Below are 17,501 nucleotides of genomic sequence, written 5' to 3' on the forward strand. Positions count from 1 at the left end.
CTTAATTATCGGAGATATATCTTTTTAAATTTGCAACATTCATCATGTAACTTGTAAACATAAAAAGATATATATTTTTGCGACACTTTCTCGGTTGTAGGTTTCGAAGTTAAGGTATTGCAAAGTACATAGTAAATGCAAAGAAACTTATATTGTGGGTTTGGTTTTGATTTCTTTGACCCAAAATGCATCCCAATTAAATATAGAACTTCCTTTGCAAGACTCGTGGTAATACATGTAAAAAGAGATGCCAACTTAAGAAATTTGAAAGTTTTACTTTGAATTCTACTATCATAGAACAAACTCGTTTCTTCTGTTCTGACCCATTCAATTTTTAATGTTTTCCACAAAACAAAAAGGTTGAAAGTCATGCAGATTGGTGCATATAAATACACACGTATCTAACCTCCACAGAACACATCCTTCATAATTAAGCTAGCTGTCTTTGTTTAATATCCTTAAGTACAAGATCAATAGATCACCATGAGGTTTCTTAATGTTTTACTCGCAGTTCTAGCAGTTGTATTTCTCATGAGTATGGACCTGCATGTGGCTAGTGCAGGCAGGATGTGGCATGATGAGAAAGAAAACTTGAAGTCGATAACGATCGTGAACAAAAACATCGTGTTGATGGATTCGAAGCAGAGGGGCAATACTCCTCCCCGTGGACCTAATGGGCCGATCCCTAGGCATGCTGATCTTCCCGATACAACCATCAACCAAAGGAACTTTGCCGGGCACACTACTACTACTCCACCTCCTCCACACCATGCATACCCTAAAAGGCACTTTGCCGGGCACACTACTACTACTCCACCTCCTCCACACGATGCATACCCTAATAATGCCGTGGCTAGATCACTACTCGGCGTGGCTACAGATCGTTAATCATTTGTTTGAATGATTAACAATAACTACAGAAATTCCAACCTAATAAGATACATCAGATTCTGTGATATAATATAGTGTTTACTGTGCAGAAAAAGTAGAGGGGAAGAAACCTATATTATGTTATATAATATAGGGTCTACCGTGCAGAATAAGTAGAGGGGAAAAACCCTAGTTGTCTTTGTATTGCGTGCAGCACACTCTACTTAAATAAGAAAATAGACGAATTCTATTACACATATCTTATTTTCTTCTTTACGTAGTATGAGATTTGAGACGAATAGAATGTAATAAGACATTTTATTCAAGCACCATGAGATTATTCAAAGAACATTTATTTAAAATGTTTCATTTGAAAGTCAAGCATAAGCATTATAGTAACAAAAGCATCATCAAAAGATGTGCGGCCCGAACACTATCATGGGGCAAAACAAAGAAATATAAACACAAAAAAACACATACAAGCGTTTACAACCATATCTCCTAGTACTGAAATCTTCTAATTAGTCGTGGATATGTCAAGTTACACTTGGTACACTAATGCAGTGTGTCTCCGTAAATAACAATCGCATCATAAAACATGTAACGCTTTGCCCACCTCCCATCTGCATCCCGCTGAAATCCGATGGAGTCCATCACAACCATTTAATCTTCTCCCATCCGCCATAGGCAAATAACAAGATTCTCAATACTCATTTAAAGTTTGTTGTGAAAAGGAAAATGTTTGTGCAAATATAGAATGCAGTAACAACATTCCGCGTGATTGATCTGGGTGGAGCCGAAGGAGGTGGTCATACCTGTATAACTGAGCAAATACTTAAGGGGTGTGATATCCACAAACCCCATTTTACTTCTCACACATCTTTTTAATTTTCAGCTGTCGAATCAGATAAATTGTAGAAGATCAATGGACATAAATTATTAAAAGGTGTGTGAGAGGTAAAATGGGGTGTGTGGATAGCACACCCCATACTCAAAGCTAGTCAAGAATTCGGTTTTTTTTTTTTTTTTTTCCAGACAAATTATTGACTATCGAGACTTCAAATTCTCTTTTTTTTTTTTTTTTTTTCTTTTTTTCCTTTTATGTGCAGTGACTTGGCCTTAATGTCTGAAGAAAGTTGGGGTTGATAAACCAATTGGCAATATGAGGAGTAACTCAACCTCTTATAAGCTCATGTAAGGTCTCCCCTCCATCAATGTGAGATTCTTTCTCAACACGTCCCCTTTCGTGTGGTGAATTTCAAGCGAAACATGTGGACAACACAAACGGGGTTAGGTGGAGCGCGTGTGACCGTTAAGCTTCACACGTGAGACAATTTACTTTGATACCATGAAAAAAGTTGGGGTTCCACCATAAAGCCAATTGGCAATATGAAAAGTAGCTCAACCTCTTATAAGCCCACGCAAGATTCTCTTTTTCCATCAATGTGAGATTCTTTCTCAACAATGTCGAGCATTGCCTTGCTAGCCTTGGAGCACAATCAAAATATTGTTTATGTCTTCTATTTAATTACAAGATTGTTTGCATTTTGTGATCCTTTATTAAGTCAATTGATACAGATAAAACATTATCTTTATTCCAAATTGATATAAAAAATTTGGAGTATATGGATGGTTGACTTTATATCATAGGTAAGTTTGAAGGGCAATTTCTCAGCTTTATATGTGAACTATTTTTCCTCTTCAACCATTGTGAGGCTAGATACATATTGAGGGAATGAAGAAGCTTATTTCAAGCTGGTACAACGGTCAAACCCTGCCTGAGAGTTACATATTCCCACTGGATGCAAGACCCGGGAATTTTACTGATGTATATTTAAACTAACCTAAATAATAGATTAATTTAAACCAAATTAAACTCGCAAGCACACGAATCAATTGTAGTAATATATGCAAATACGAGGTCGATCCCACATGGATTGCTTTAACACCAATTTAACCGATTAATCACGCTAGACTTAATTAAACAAACAAAGGATATATTGAATTGAATAATTGATTAAGACTAAAATTAACACGAAAAATAGAAGACAATGAATTAAAATAAACACACGACACAAGAAAAGCTAAGGTTATGAATCCACCAATAACAATCCTATTTACTTTGCCTAGAGCCAACTACTATCCAATTACCATGCCAATGATAAAGGTTGTTCTTTCTAAGGTATGAATTAATCCGTGATCAGACATCAACTCTTGTATCTCTACATGATAATTATATCATATTGGTTAGGCATACAATTAAACACATAAAAACCCATTAAGCGTAGAAGAATCATGTCAACCAAGTAGGACTAGCTTGATATTAGTCATCCTCACTAGTTTTTCTACTCTTCTTAATCTTAGTTCTAATAAACCTAATTGATTGGTCATCCTCATAGATTTATCTAAATATCTAGATGCAAAATTCCTAAAGGTGATCAGTCATTAGAAATTTGAATCTAGAATAAAATACCCACAAATATTAAGAATATAACATGGCATATAATCGGATAATAATCAACAAAGTACTTCGCAAATATTCATGTCATCGCTTCATCATAAACCTTAGAAAATAACTTAGTGACACACAGAAATAAAAATAAAAGAAAGATAGAACCCGGAATCCATGGCAAAGCACGTCCCCAAGCTCTTCTTCACTTATTGTGGAGATAGTGAATGGTGTAATGGTTGTGTGGTAACATGGGTATGTGGGGTGGATGGATGGATGGATGGATCTTAGAGAGAGCTTAGGGCACTTATTTATACTAGAAAAATCCTAAAAGGTATGGGAGAAACTCTCCTAAAACAAAACAAAGTCCAAAACAATTAATGACACAAACTAGGAAAGAATCCTTCTTGACTTGGGAAACACGGCATCTGTCTTACACGCTAGATTTGGGGGTTGATTTATCATCTGAAAAATTCTGTAAAAATATGTGAAATGTAGCTTTATCTCTTATCTTTCCAGAAATATATCGCATGCCACTAGGAAAAATCGAGAAAGCCTTCAAATCTTCATTCTCCTACAGCTGCGCAATTCTGACGGGAAAACAATGGATTGATTTGTAAAACTAGAATGCATGGCTCCATGGAAAATTATGAAATTTGGATACAACGATCTTCAGCCTTTTAGCTTCCTTCTCCAATTGGCCTTGCATCAAAACTCATCCGGAAAGTCAAATTATCACCAAAAACGTCATGCATGCGTAGATTGGCTAAAACTGAGAAAATGAAAGTAAGGGTTTAGGTAGCAAAAAGAGTTTTGCTAACAGTATTAATAGCAAACAACAATTCATGCCAAATAACCATACCTAACAAGAACTCAAAATAGTTTAGCTCATGGATTGCTAGGGATTCGGCTTCACTCTTTGACTTAGGATCTTCACTAGTATTTGCCAAGTGAATCAAAGCGTCTCTTATCTGTTGAGCACTTTCTCTTATGGGTTTAACACTTTCAATATGACTTTCCCAATGAGTTTGTGACAACAGTTTGAGGGTGTGACTTCCTTGCATATGATATGTAAAAACTTTCCATTGCTTTTTTTGAGGATGAGAACAATGTATACATACGTTGTACCACTCCAAACAAAGACATAGCTTTAGGACAACAGTTGACCATATGAAAAAGTGCAAGATTAAGGCTATGACAGCCACATGGAGTGTAGAATGCTCTAGGATTTATTTCAAGTACTCTGCTTTGCACGTCTTTGTTTTTTCCTTTCATATTTGAACCGTTGTCATAACTTTGTCCCTTTATGTCATCAACATCAAGTTCAAGAGTGCTCAATGCACCTAAAAGCACATCAAATAGTGCACGTCCTATTGAGTCATGTACATTCAAAACTTCCAAAAAGAATTCTTCAACATTTATTGGAGTTTTTTTTAACATCCACACACCTTATTATAAGAGACATTTGATCTTTGTGACTAGCATTTGGAGTGCAATCAAGTATCATTGAAAATATATGATTTTATACTTAAATATTTTATTAAATTCAAACTCTAAATATATATATATATATATATATATATATATATATATATATATATATTATATACACATACTTAAAAAATATTTTGGGCCTTTCGGCCCTTCCCGAGGCCAAAAGTTGCACAACAAATTCCAAATTTTTTTTATTTTATAATTTCATATTGAGATATTTTACTCAAACTACAAAATTATATATATATATATATATATATATAAATTGTTATTGGCATTCCAAAATTTTAGTGGAGTACGTTCCAAACTTTCTATATTTGAAAAAAAATATATACTTTTAAAAAGTGTAGAACAAGATTTTTAAAATATTAATAACACTTATATATATATAATAAAAAAAAATTTGGGGTCCCCCACTAGGCACCTGCCTACTCGGGTGGGAGTTTTCTGGGATTGCAGGCAGAGAAAAAGGCTAGCATCTGCTGTATATGTGTTGAATTCCAACATTATGTAAAAATCTTATTTAACTCCATATCATGTATAGATATATGAAATCGATTACATAAGATAACAAGTAAATTTTTATTCATGTCAGCTCCTTGTAACTACCATAACAGAAAAATTATGTCTTAAAAAGTAACATAATAATAGGATAACCAAACAAAGAAAATACAACAAATTAAACTCTCAACTCCTAATTACGCTTAACTCGAACTCCATCATTCTCTTGGTAGCGTAATTTTCCTTCTTTACTCAATTTGCTTCTTCATTGAAGCTTTTATTCAAATCACGCTTTGGGGCTTTCTTAGGATTAGCTCCATTATTACGAGGTTGGTACTTTTTCTGTACTGGTGGGCATGGGATCTTCTGGTCGCATTAATCTACTTCCTTCAGTTGTTGGCATTGTTGGACTTACTTTAGACATCTTGATCATTGAAATAAGTTAAAGCGTACACTACAGGAAATTATACGTTGCTGTGTTGAGAACACTTTAGGCATTGTTGGACTTACTTCTGGTCGCATTAATCTACTTCCTTCAGTTGTTGCAGTGAACAAACACAAGAACAATGGAAGAATCCTAAAGCCAAGCACTCAAGGAAATTATACGTTGCTGTGTTGAGAATACTAAGCCCTGGATTTATATACTGTTTGTCGTAGGCTTGTTTCCTTTCCCGAAAACAAATGAAATCCTAAATAGGTTAAGCACATTTAAAGCTTTTCAAACCATAAAAGGAATATAGCTTCATCCTAGAAAGAAAGGGAGCCAACCTCCCTAAAGGCAAAGTTAAGCCGGATACCGCAGGGGGTACAACAAAAGCAAAACCCAATAATAAAACCACACTGTTAAAGGAAAATAGAGAAGAAAAATAAATTCGTTTTATCATTTTTTCTGTCCCTTAAAAGAATACAATGTTTACAAACATATATAGTATAAGTTACATCGTATCACATACAAAAAATGTGTAAAAATGAAATACATTATCAAATAAAGATTTTTTCAGTCATTTGTATTATATTCTGTCAAACTCATATACATTGATAAGCTAATACACAATTTTTTATAGCTTACACAACTTATTAAGCTAAACCGAAAAACCAACAGTTAGGTCTTTCCTTAATTATTCATTAGAAAGAATATAAAATTATTTGCATATTATTTGCAAAAGAAAAAAGAAAATATCTTTGGTTGATGGTTAAAATTTTATATGTGGACGGATGTGGCCCTCTTTGCAGGATAAACTCGTCGACATCATTTTTTATGTGAGTATTGTACTCGTCATCTGGCCATGACATGCAACAATCCTGCCTTTGTAGAGTCTTATTAATTTGTTACGACTTCAAGGGTTGGTCGGATTTGAACCACCGGGTGGGGCAGAACCCTTCTGCAGTACTTGCTTGATAATCAAATTGATAGGGAAGTTGTATGTGACAGTAGTACCCCTATCCCTAATTTGCAGAACATCCTCCTTCATCATCATGAGTTTCTCTTTCCCCTGCAAAACTCTACAGGCCTCGTGTGAGTGCATGTTCACAAGAAACACCACTACCATTGCCACCAAAAGCATATTCAAAAACTTCATGTTGTTCCTTGTTTGGCAATTAGTAATTTTTCTTTTTTCGTTCTTCTTTCTTTCTCTGTATGCAATGCAAACAAGGAGATGGAGAACGAATGAATGAATTATAGAGGACTATAGAGCTCTCTATATATGGACCAACTTATATTATGAATTGAATTGAATTTTCCAATAATATTTTATGAAGCTATTCTTTGTTTTGACTATTGTGTCAAAAAACCAGATATTGAATGAGTCATACAATTACAAGCAGAAACTGGGTTTCAAAAAAAAAAAAAAAAAATACATATATATGTAAAATCACCTCAGAAAATTCCGTGTCATTTCGATCGTTATTATACATTGTATTTAACTATATATACATGGAATATCTCGCAATATTATATGGAATAAGGTAATATTAATTAATTGACCTAGTGATAAAGTTGAGAATTGATCAATTCATTTGCTTGCTTCGCAACTGAGGACTGAAAAGTAAGGCTTGACGGGGAAGCATTAACTACGACCTTCAAAGTTTGAACGTTTATAGTATTGGATGTGTGCTAACCTTTTACACGACATGCATTACTCTGAAAAAAAAAAAGTTGAATTTCATGGTATACGACTGAAAGTCCCATTTGACTGGAATATATATATATATCATGCATGATGTGTAGAATGATTGTCTTAATTAGGTTAAATACTCCCTGATTTTAGGTTAAATACTTTATATCTTCATTTATGTACGGATAAGGGTTTAGGAGATTTCTCATTGAAACATATTAAGCAAAGGATGCAGTAGTAAGCAATTTTTTAGTGTAAATAACGGTGACACATGTCACGTGTATAATAGAGTGGACATTATATATAGTTGATATATCATACACTAGGGTATAATATTTATAAATAAATACATGCATGTTAACACAAGTAAATTAATAACAAGACATAACAGTGTGACAGTCACTACATAAAATCTCCAAGGACTGCAACTAACAGCCGATACCTATTAAGTTTTTAATATTTTGATGATCGACAGGCACAAGGTTTGGTTTTTATATCTTTGTACCCAAAATGTGATACTGCAGCGCAGCCTTAAAACTAAAAGGTCTTTAGTTGCAAAACTTTTGCATGCCTGTTATAACCATAAACCCTAAACCCTGTTTATTGGACCCTGCAGTTATATACCCTATATAATTGAGCAAATACTCAAAGTTTGTGAGGAATATTTTTTCTATTTTTTTTTTCCCGGTTACATTATAGACTTCAACTTTCAATTACTATGTTTTGTGTCATCTCTAGTTAACTAATACTATATACCTGTAATCTAATATCCTAGTGGACAAAGCGTTGACTGTTCACCCTCGTGTCTCAATCGATTTAGAAACTTTTTCCTTCCTAAAATTATTGTACGTAGTAGTTTCAAACTGTCCCCTAATTTTTTCTTTAAAAAAAAAAAAAAAGTTAACTAATATTACATGACGCAGGGTAAACAAACCCTGGAATATCAGAAAATTTTGTTCAAGGAGTTCCTTCAGTTGTCTGCATGCAGAAGAACACAATTACCAAATTGGTCTCTACAAATTAGATATCGGTAAGTAAGACGCGCCAGGCAGTTGGTGGTTTTGGTACATTACCGTACCAAAACCTCTGTACCAATTACCATACCAAATATTTGGTACGGCAAAATCTATTATTATTACCGTACCAAATTTTTGGTATACCAAATAGTTTGGTTGGTATGGTATGCCAATGGTAATTGCTACTTTGTTTTACACCATTTAGTTTGCCCAAAATCTAATATTTTTTAATTAATGTAGAAGTGTAAAAAATATAGAAAAAAAATATATAAACGCTCATAATGACAAATTTTACAACTTTCGTGAAGAGCTTAACTTTGAAATTCGCCATTATAATCATATAAATCATAGATCAAAATTTAACCGTTGATTTTTATTTACATTTACACTTCATTTTTCTCATCAAATTTTGTTTTTATCGGATTTTCTTTTTTGAAATCATGATCTATTAGAGGATGCAGGAAGATGAACGGTTTTGATCGTTGATATTATGTTCAGAGTTTTACGGTTAGTGAAAATATTACTTGATGTTTATTAAGTTTCTACAAACTATATATATGACATCAACTCATATTTCAGTTAACAGTAAATATCAAAACGTGATATCAAAGATCTGAACTGTTCATCTTAATTCTTACATCCGCTAGATGATCATGTTTTCAAAAAATAAAATTCAGTAAGAAGAATAAAGCGTAAATAACAATCGACGGTTAAATATAAATTTAAGGTTTATGGATTAAAGTGTTGGATTTTGAAGCTGGGCTCTTCATGAAAGTTGTAAAACTTGTCACTATGAGTGATTGTATACTTTTTTTAGTTGTTGGGGTTATTAAACCCACTTCAGACATCTTGATCACTAAAATCGACTAAAGTGTACACTACTTCGCAACAAACAAACACAAGTTCAATTGAAGATGGCTATATTGTACTCAAGGAAAATTAAAGAGGGGTACCTTGAGAACTTGAGAATAGTATAAGCCTATATTTATACTAGTTTTGGTGTAGGCTTATTTTCTTTCCGGAAAACAAAGGAAGTCCCAATAGGCTAATCCTACAAAGAACGGGAGAAAAAGGACAAAAAAGCTTTTCAAACCATAAAAGGAATATAGCTTTAGAGAGAGAGAGAGGGAGTAAACAAACAGTAAGATATGTAATATGAGTATATAGAGATTTAGAGGCCGTTTTATGCTTACTCTTTTGATGTTGCATTCCCTTTCTATGCCACTACTTTTCATTCTCTTTTTCTTCCCTTCTCAGTTCTGGGCTAAATAGTAAACATGAAGAAATACTCAAAAGTTATTGATCAATAATATTCCATGGACGCTTTTCCACACAAGGGAGGAAATTGGCATTGAACATGTTGGTGTTAATCAGTGAAAGATTTCTTAATTGAAAATATGATCAGTTTTTTGTTAACATGGATGTAGTACGTAATGGGAGCATGTTTTCAAGATTTTTGTATAAGTTGTTAGGGGTAGGCAGATTTGGATAGGTTTCACACCTCAATTGGTAACCATACTAATTATATTATATAATGAATAACTTTTGTTTCGTTTTAAATTAAACCATGGGCGAAACCAAACTAAACCAATTCATTGTCTTGTGGTTTGGTTCAGCCGGTTTACAATATGAAACGGATGTTCGGTTGTGATTTTTAGAGGACCAAAACTATGGTTGAACGACGCAAATTTGGTTCAATTTTAAGACCGTTTGCATTGTTGATGAGCAATATTGAATCAAACTGCCCATTACAATTTGAATTGGTCAGTTTGATGTCCACTTCTACTTACAGGACGAAAAATATAAATAAACCAGAAAAGAATAATGAAAGAAAGAATTTCCTCTTATTACTTTGTATTATACATATTCCGTCAAATATAGTCATGTACATTGTCAAAGCTAATTTAACAGTATTACAGCTTGCGCAACTTTTCCAAGGGAACACAGCATCATGTACTTATCACTACAAGATGATTAAATAATGAATTAAATGTTGTAGAATATAAATCTAATTAACGATCAAGGTTTGGTTGGATTTGGACCACCGGGTGGAGCAGGACCCCTCTGCAGTATTTGCCTGATAATTCTATCCTCCATAGGGAAGTGCTTATGCAAAACATCCTACTCCATCTTCATCAACTTCTCTTTCTCATCATACAACACTCTGCAGGCCTCATTCAACTGCACGTTCACAAGAAAAACCACCACCATGGCCACCAAAAGCATATTGAAAAACTTCATGTTGTTCCTTGTTTGGCAAACAATAATTTTGCTTTCCCTCTCAAGCTGTATGTACTAATGCAAACGAAAGATGGAAATTGGAATTAGTGAAATGAAATGAATGGTAAGTCGGGGATATTTATAGGGCTAGCCAGCTTTTCTTTTATATATATAGGGATAGGATCAAGAAACAAATATTATTACACTTCTTTGTAGCATTCGGATTTTATAACATCTAAGGGTTCTTATTTATTCATTAAATAATTTATATATAGGAATAATAAAAATCCATTTACACTTGATCAAAAGCTAATGCAAATGGAATTTTATTATTCCTATATATAAATGATGGCTGTTGAAATTTTTTTTCATTTATTGATATCATAGTTTGCCATCGTCTGTCCGATTCATTCATGTAAAGTATTACTGCTAATTAATTACAACTGTATTAACATTTTGTTTCAGTTGTAACTTTTTTTACTTTCTTTTTTTTCCTGGTGATCCAAATTGTTTTATTTGCAGTGACTGCTTCAAGTAAAATGTGCTCTTATGGGATATTCTATGTTCAAGTAATTATACAAATGAAGCACTGGGATGACTGTCAATGGAGAATACTAGACTAGCCATTTTTGTATATCAATGACAAGGTATTTGACAATGTCTTTTCTGTGAGTTACATAAACTTAGACAACTTTGTAAAAATATTTGCTCCATTTTTTACTTAATGTTTATCTTAATCTTTGGTTATTTATATGTTAAAAATATAGTCTATAGTTATATTTTCGCTTCCGCAACAACATGCGGGTAAAATTTACTAGTATTTTCTAAAATCTCTTTAGGTGGAATGAGACTTGCTTTATATAACATATCGAAACATTTTTTGTTTGTTTGTAATACATAATTAAATTGGATTCGTTATTGATCTCACAATATTATATATGGATAATTGTAAACCGAGTGAGAAACTAATGGAAAACACTAAAATACTTCATTTTTAATCATCACGACACAAAACTTTCAAAATTTCTAGAATAGGCAAAGCAGTACTTCCGCCCACATCATTCAAAGCAGACACCAAGCAAAATCATGGAGGAGTCCAAAACAGCATAAAAAGCAAATGATTCCAATTTCACTTTGAGAAACAATCTATGTTTTCAGAAACAATGACATAGTCAAAGAAAATGAAAATTATATTATTTCTACACTAAAACCCAAACCAGCGTTCACTGTTCACGGACAGTGAGCGGACTAAAATGCCCTCCAAAATTTTCCGCCTGAGTGTTTTGTTCCAGCTTTTCTACGGTACAAGGACGATTCTGCCCTTGGTGACCACACGTCTGTCATCTGGTGAGTTATTTGCGTTTGTTGCCGTATCTGATTTCAAATTTTTTTCGTTGTTTGGGTGTGGCTTTGTGATGCGGTTAGATTTTTGGTTTCAGGAAAAGTTATGGATACGATCTAAGGTTTTCTGGTGAGTTTTTTGCTTTTCTGATTGTATGTTGTTTGATTCTTTTTCGTGCTTTGGGTCTGCCTTTCTAATCTGCTTTCATATTTGATTTCAGCAAAAGTTGTTGTTCAAATTTTGGCCTTCTTGTCTGCAACCTTGCAAGCTGTTTGCGATCAAGGTATATAAGGTTTTTTTTTTTTTTTTTTTTTTTTTCCGTGTTGGATCTTTCTCCGATGATGGTTTGTTTGATTGGTCAAAAAATGAAAGAAAGAAATTATGAAATTTAAACTGAATTATGCTTCATTTAATTAAAGCTTTGGTTTTGTCGGGTTGTCATTGTTTGCCTTGTTTTCAAAGTATTTCCCTCCTTTTCAGTCTGCGATTGCAGAGTTGTGACCAGCTTTCCGGCAACTTTTCACTCCAGTGTGGGCATGGCTTGCCTTCGGATCACCGTTGTGACCGGCTTTCCGGCAACTTTTCACTCCAGTCTGGGCATGGCTTGCCTTCGGATCACCGTCAAACAAATTCTATTGAACTCAGGTAGATTCTATAACAGCTGTATGTGAGTTTTTATTTCGGATTTGTGTTGATTTGAACGAAACTCTTAACGGTTTGGTTTTGCGGTCAGTTGTGGCGGTTTGTCGAGGCTTTAAATTCACAAACTTGCTTTGTTGTAGTCTAGATATTTCAGAATCTCTAATGGTATTTGTACCTTGATGGGGATAGATAAAATGACTTTGTGATTAATCTATTACGATGTACTCCAGAGACTGAGTTTACGTTGAATTTCTCTTCAGTAATTTCTTATTCAAGTCCTTTGGATCCCTTAAAATGAAGTGACTTTTCACGTAACGGGTTTGTTAATGTTTCATCACACAATGACCTTTCTATGTGGATCAATGGATCAAAGGATGCTGTAGATTTACTCATTTACATAAGTAATTGTACATGCTGTTATGTCCTTGAGCTGAGCATGCTTGCAAATCAAATCACGGGTTTATCTAATTTTGTTGTTTAGCATCATGTAAATGATATTTAGATTACTGGTTTTCTTTTTCCTTCTTCTATGTTAAATTACTCATCTAGAAGTTAATTTTGTTCAAATATTGTTCTTCAATTAGAGATTTCTGAGTTTTTTTTTGCTTATTTTATGTTAAATTACTCATCCAGAAGTTAATTTTGTTCAAAAACTAAGTATTGTTCCTCAATTAATCATACAAGAAGGCATATGAGAACGTGGCACACTAGGTCAGTGTCTGCTACATTTATCCACAACTTGCTTCAATTACATTAAGGCCAGTTTTAAACAAGAAAAATTGTTCCATCAAGTAGATAGCAATTCTGAAAACAATTCTACGCATAAAAATTTATTCCTGCTCATCCCTTTCCCAAACTCCTCACTATCTGAATGTAACTTTGTATTTCAGCTTATCCTTCTTTATTCTTATTTTGTAGTATAACCAGTTTTTGTCTATAGCATGGCCTCCAATCATCATTCATTTTAAGGTACACCGTTCTAGCACTATTTTTTATTTGCTTTGATAAAATTGTTTCTTAGTTATTTAATTTATTAACAATAACAATATTATTTCTCCCCTGAGTAAAATATTAATTACATAAACACTTTCTTGCATGTTAAGTATCAATTTACTTAGCAACTCTTCATAAAATCACATTTGAATCAACATTTTTTCACTCTACAGCACAACTTTACCCTTTGAATTACAACTACATTGTTTGTTACAATTACTCCATTACCAGATCAACACTAAACCATCTCTTATTCCTGTATGTTTGTTCCTTGCTGTAAATACAATGAATACACATACATGTCTGTAAAACTTTCTACAAATTTTATCCATACACTTTTAAACCCGCATCAACGCACGAGCACAATGACTAGTATATAGTAAAAGAGAAAATGGACTGAAACACTGTTCATTCTACAGTGTATTTCTGATTTTACCCCCGCTTATTCTGCTGTTATTTCAATTTTGCCAGTTTGCTTTGTTGTCAAACGGAGAACAAAATGGGACGCGTGGGTTTTTGCTGCTTCTTCGCTCTATCTTCTCGACTCATTGTTGATCCTCATTTCCACCGCTTCAATCTTGTTCTCGCGGTTTCATTCCCTTTTAATTTTCTTCTCTCACGGTTTCGTTGCTTCATTTCCACTGCTTCAATCTTCCTCCAACTGGCTGCAGACTCCATCAAACCCTAGAAATCGTTTTGCTTTTTTGGGCATCCTCCTTTTTCTCCCTCCTCCTTGCTTTCTCCAACCTAGAATCCTCCTCCTTTCCCTTAACGAGAAATATGAAATCCACAACCCAAAACTCACTCATAGTAGCCCCTGGCTTGCCGCATTCCTCATATCCTGATGGTTCATTCTCTCCATTCGATTCGATTTCGGTGAGTTCTTCGTTGATCCTTTCCCAATTTGGTTTTTTTGGGCGTCTCCAGATGTTGTTTTGGTTTCGGTGAGTTCTGGGTTATTGCTTTTAGCTTCTGGGTTTTAATATTTCGGCGGTTTGATGAATCTATGTGCGAGTTTTTGGGGGTTTTTCAGTTACTTTGTATTTGGGGTTTTGGGTAAGCTCAGAAACTAAAAGAATTCAGTTGTAATCATCAGTTTCTTTTAGGAGTTCTGATTAGTAGTTTGGATGGTTTATACATATAAATATACAACCCATATTGTTAATTGTATTTAAGAATTGATTAGTAGTTTGGAAGGGTGTATGGATTTGTTGGCTAATTTTCATATTATTTTGGGAGTTTGCTCACTTGAGGTAGGGGTTTTTTAGACAAATTTAGTAATGTGTAATTTTTTTTTGATTTATTTTTTTCCGGCTTGCTTTTTTATTACACTCAGGGAGGAGAGTTGGTGACCAACAATGTTCCATTGAAGCCCTGGAGGCAGAGCACCCAATAGTCTATTTCAACTTCCAAATGAACACGAAGTCGTCTTCTCAAGTCAGCATCTTTGCATTGCAATAGTATACTTGATATATGTGTGTACATAATTGCAAGATTTTTTTCTTTCTTCGGCTGTGCTAAATTTTCCAGTAGATCCAATCATCAGGTGTAAAGTCTTGAATGTGATGTTTTTAATAGCTGTACTGGGTTTTTTGGAATTTGATTGGCTGATTGTGTCCAAGAACTTTTGACGTTTTATTGGGCTTTTAGTTCTTTTTGCACAATGTGGTTAGATCAGGTTGTATTTACATTGACCATCTCTGCTTTTTTATGCGCTTGCGTCTGTTGTGCTGCAAATGAACATTCGCATACCTCAACCACAAAATTCCCATATTGATGGTTCATTGATCTCTTTGTAATGACCATATATTAACCATGTGTTCTGGAGAACTAAACATTGAACCACAAATAGTCAATATATAAGTATTCCATAATCAATAAACAATCAATATATGCGAAGACATTATCTTATCATGCTTCTTGAAAAATTAGTGTCTAATTTGAAAAACCGAGGAATAATTTTTTTCTTTTGAGCAAAGCCCATCTACTAAAATGTCTAGATTTCTCAATTGATTGAAGGAAACGTATGGTAAACACTCTATACTTTAGGCCGAATACATTTTTGAATCACTTTACCCTTCAGGGATGCTATGAAAGATGATGTGAGAACTTGCGATCTTTTTATTAGTCAAGCAGAACATATAAAATTAGAAAATATTATGCATAATAATTTATTAAACCAGCTATTAGACTATTTAAAAAAAATAAAAAAAAATTGTGAGACAAAATACAAATCACATTACAGTCTAACTAGAAGATAATAATAAAAATATTCAGAGACTTCCTAGCAAGAGAGAGAGATAAAAAAGCTCATTGATACCATAGATAGCAAGCCCAAGCAACTAGAAAGTAGGTCACTAGAAATAGTTGAGCAATTAAAATTAGAAGTTCAAAAGTTCAATTAGTACAAAAAGATTTCACTAAGCAAATAGAAAAGTTACATAATAAAATAGATAAATCATTAGTTTAATGGTCGATTCCTGAATTAATAGAATATATATATCCAAGTTTTGAAGGAATTAGATATTAAATAAGGAACCAATTGATTTAATTGATTTTTCATCACAAGTAGCTAGTAGTAATATTTCAATTAGACAAAATAATTTAATCATCCAAGTAGTTTTAAATTTAGCTGAAAAATTAGATCAAGTCGAAGAACAAATAGCATAAATTAATCAAGTTTTGCATAACACATGTTTATCACTACCACCACCTTTATTACAAAATTAGAAAATTTAACTTTGAGCACAAATAATCAAATTAGAATACCTAAGATTAATCCCTTTGATAATAAAAAATAAAATACATCAGGATAAAAGAAATAGAAATTAGCGGAAGATTACTTAGTAGTTTGGAAGGAAATTTGTATAAGTTTTATTAGAAGATTACATGCACATGCACAAGGAAGAAGCTAGGCATATTGACACACCTAGACACGAATTGTCCACTTGGACTCCGAATTGAGTTGTGCTGACTAACACCCGGAAGGTGACGAAGTCATAAAAATGTAATGAGGTGGAAAATGTGAGTAAATTTAAACCTAAAAGTGCCTAAATGAAAGAGTGCGCTAGTAAGCGGGAATAAACTCATTTCACATGTGATATCAGAGCATAAGTAAAGTACAGTTAAGGTAGGGTAAGAATTATACCATCGAAGGTAATCGCCTATATCAAGATTTGCCAAGAATCCTCGTCGACATGAAAAATCTTCTACTAAAACCTAGAGGGACGAAAAACAAAGGTAAGTAGGCCTAAAAATAAAACTTTGTAAAAATCTTTTTGAAAATGTAATAACCCCTCACCGTAAAACAAGTATAGTTTCCAAACATAAGATACTATGTATAGTATGAAAATACTTACCATAGCCAGCAATATCTCAATAATGCAATATGTCATGACATTTTGTAAATTAACACATAACGTCTAGTAATCACATAATTTCATATAAACAAACATATCATATTGAGTGCTCATCGACATATGCTGGCACATGAGTTCATGCAAATATATTATGACATAAACAAATATGGATGTAACAGTGATTTATGCTCTAGCACTACAATCATGTGAAGACTGGTGCTATGCGCATCACATATGAGTCATAATTGCCTATAGCAATATAGGACATAGATGGCACCTACAATGGATCCAAAGTGAGCGTATGGTGCGATGTGAACGTACACATGAAAAACTAGCCCTGGCTTTGGGCGAGTACTAACACCAATGCTACACACAATGAGCAAATAATGTAAATATGATCATGCCACGATAAATCAATAATTCTAATCAATGCAATGATATTCATTACCATAACTCCAATTAAGGCATCAATAATAACATGCATACTTGTGCATCCCG

The 17,501-nt window shown here is 33.6% G+C and overlaps 1 long non-coding RNA gene across 1 annotated transcript; it reads left to right on the top strand.

Annotated features, from left to right (window-relative positions):
- The first annotated feature begins 14,231 nt into the window (after positions 1-14,231).
- Positions 14,232-15,355, top strand: LOC137727259 (uncharacterized). Its single transcript, XR_011067775.1, has 2 exons — positions 14,232-14,520; positions 14,981-15,355. It is a non-coding gene; the product is annotated as an uncharacterized lncRNA (long non-coding RNA).
- Positions 15,356-17,501: the final 2,146 nt, after the last annotated feature.

The sequence above is a fragment of the Pyrus communis genome, chromosome 3 (assembly GCF_963583255.1).
Source record: "Pyrus communis chromosome 3, drPyrComm1.1, whole genome shotgun sequence".
NCBI classification, from domain to species: domain Eukaryota; kingdom Viridiplantae; phylum Streptophyta; class Magnoliopsida; order Rosales; family Rosaceae; genus Pyrus; species Pyrus communis.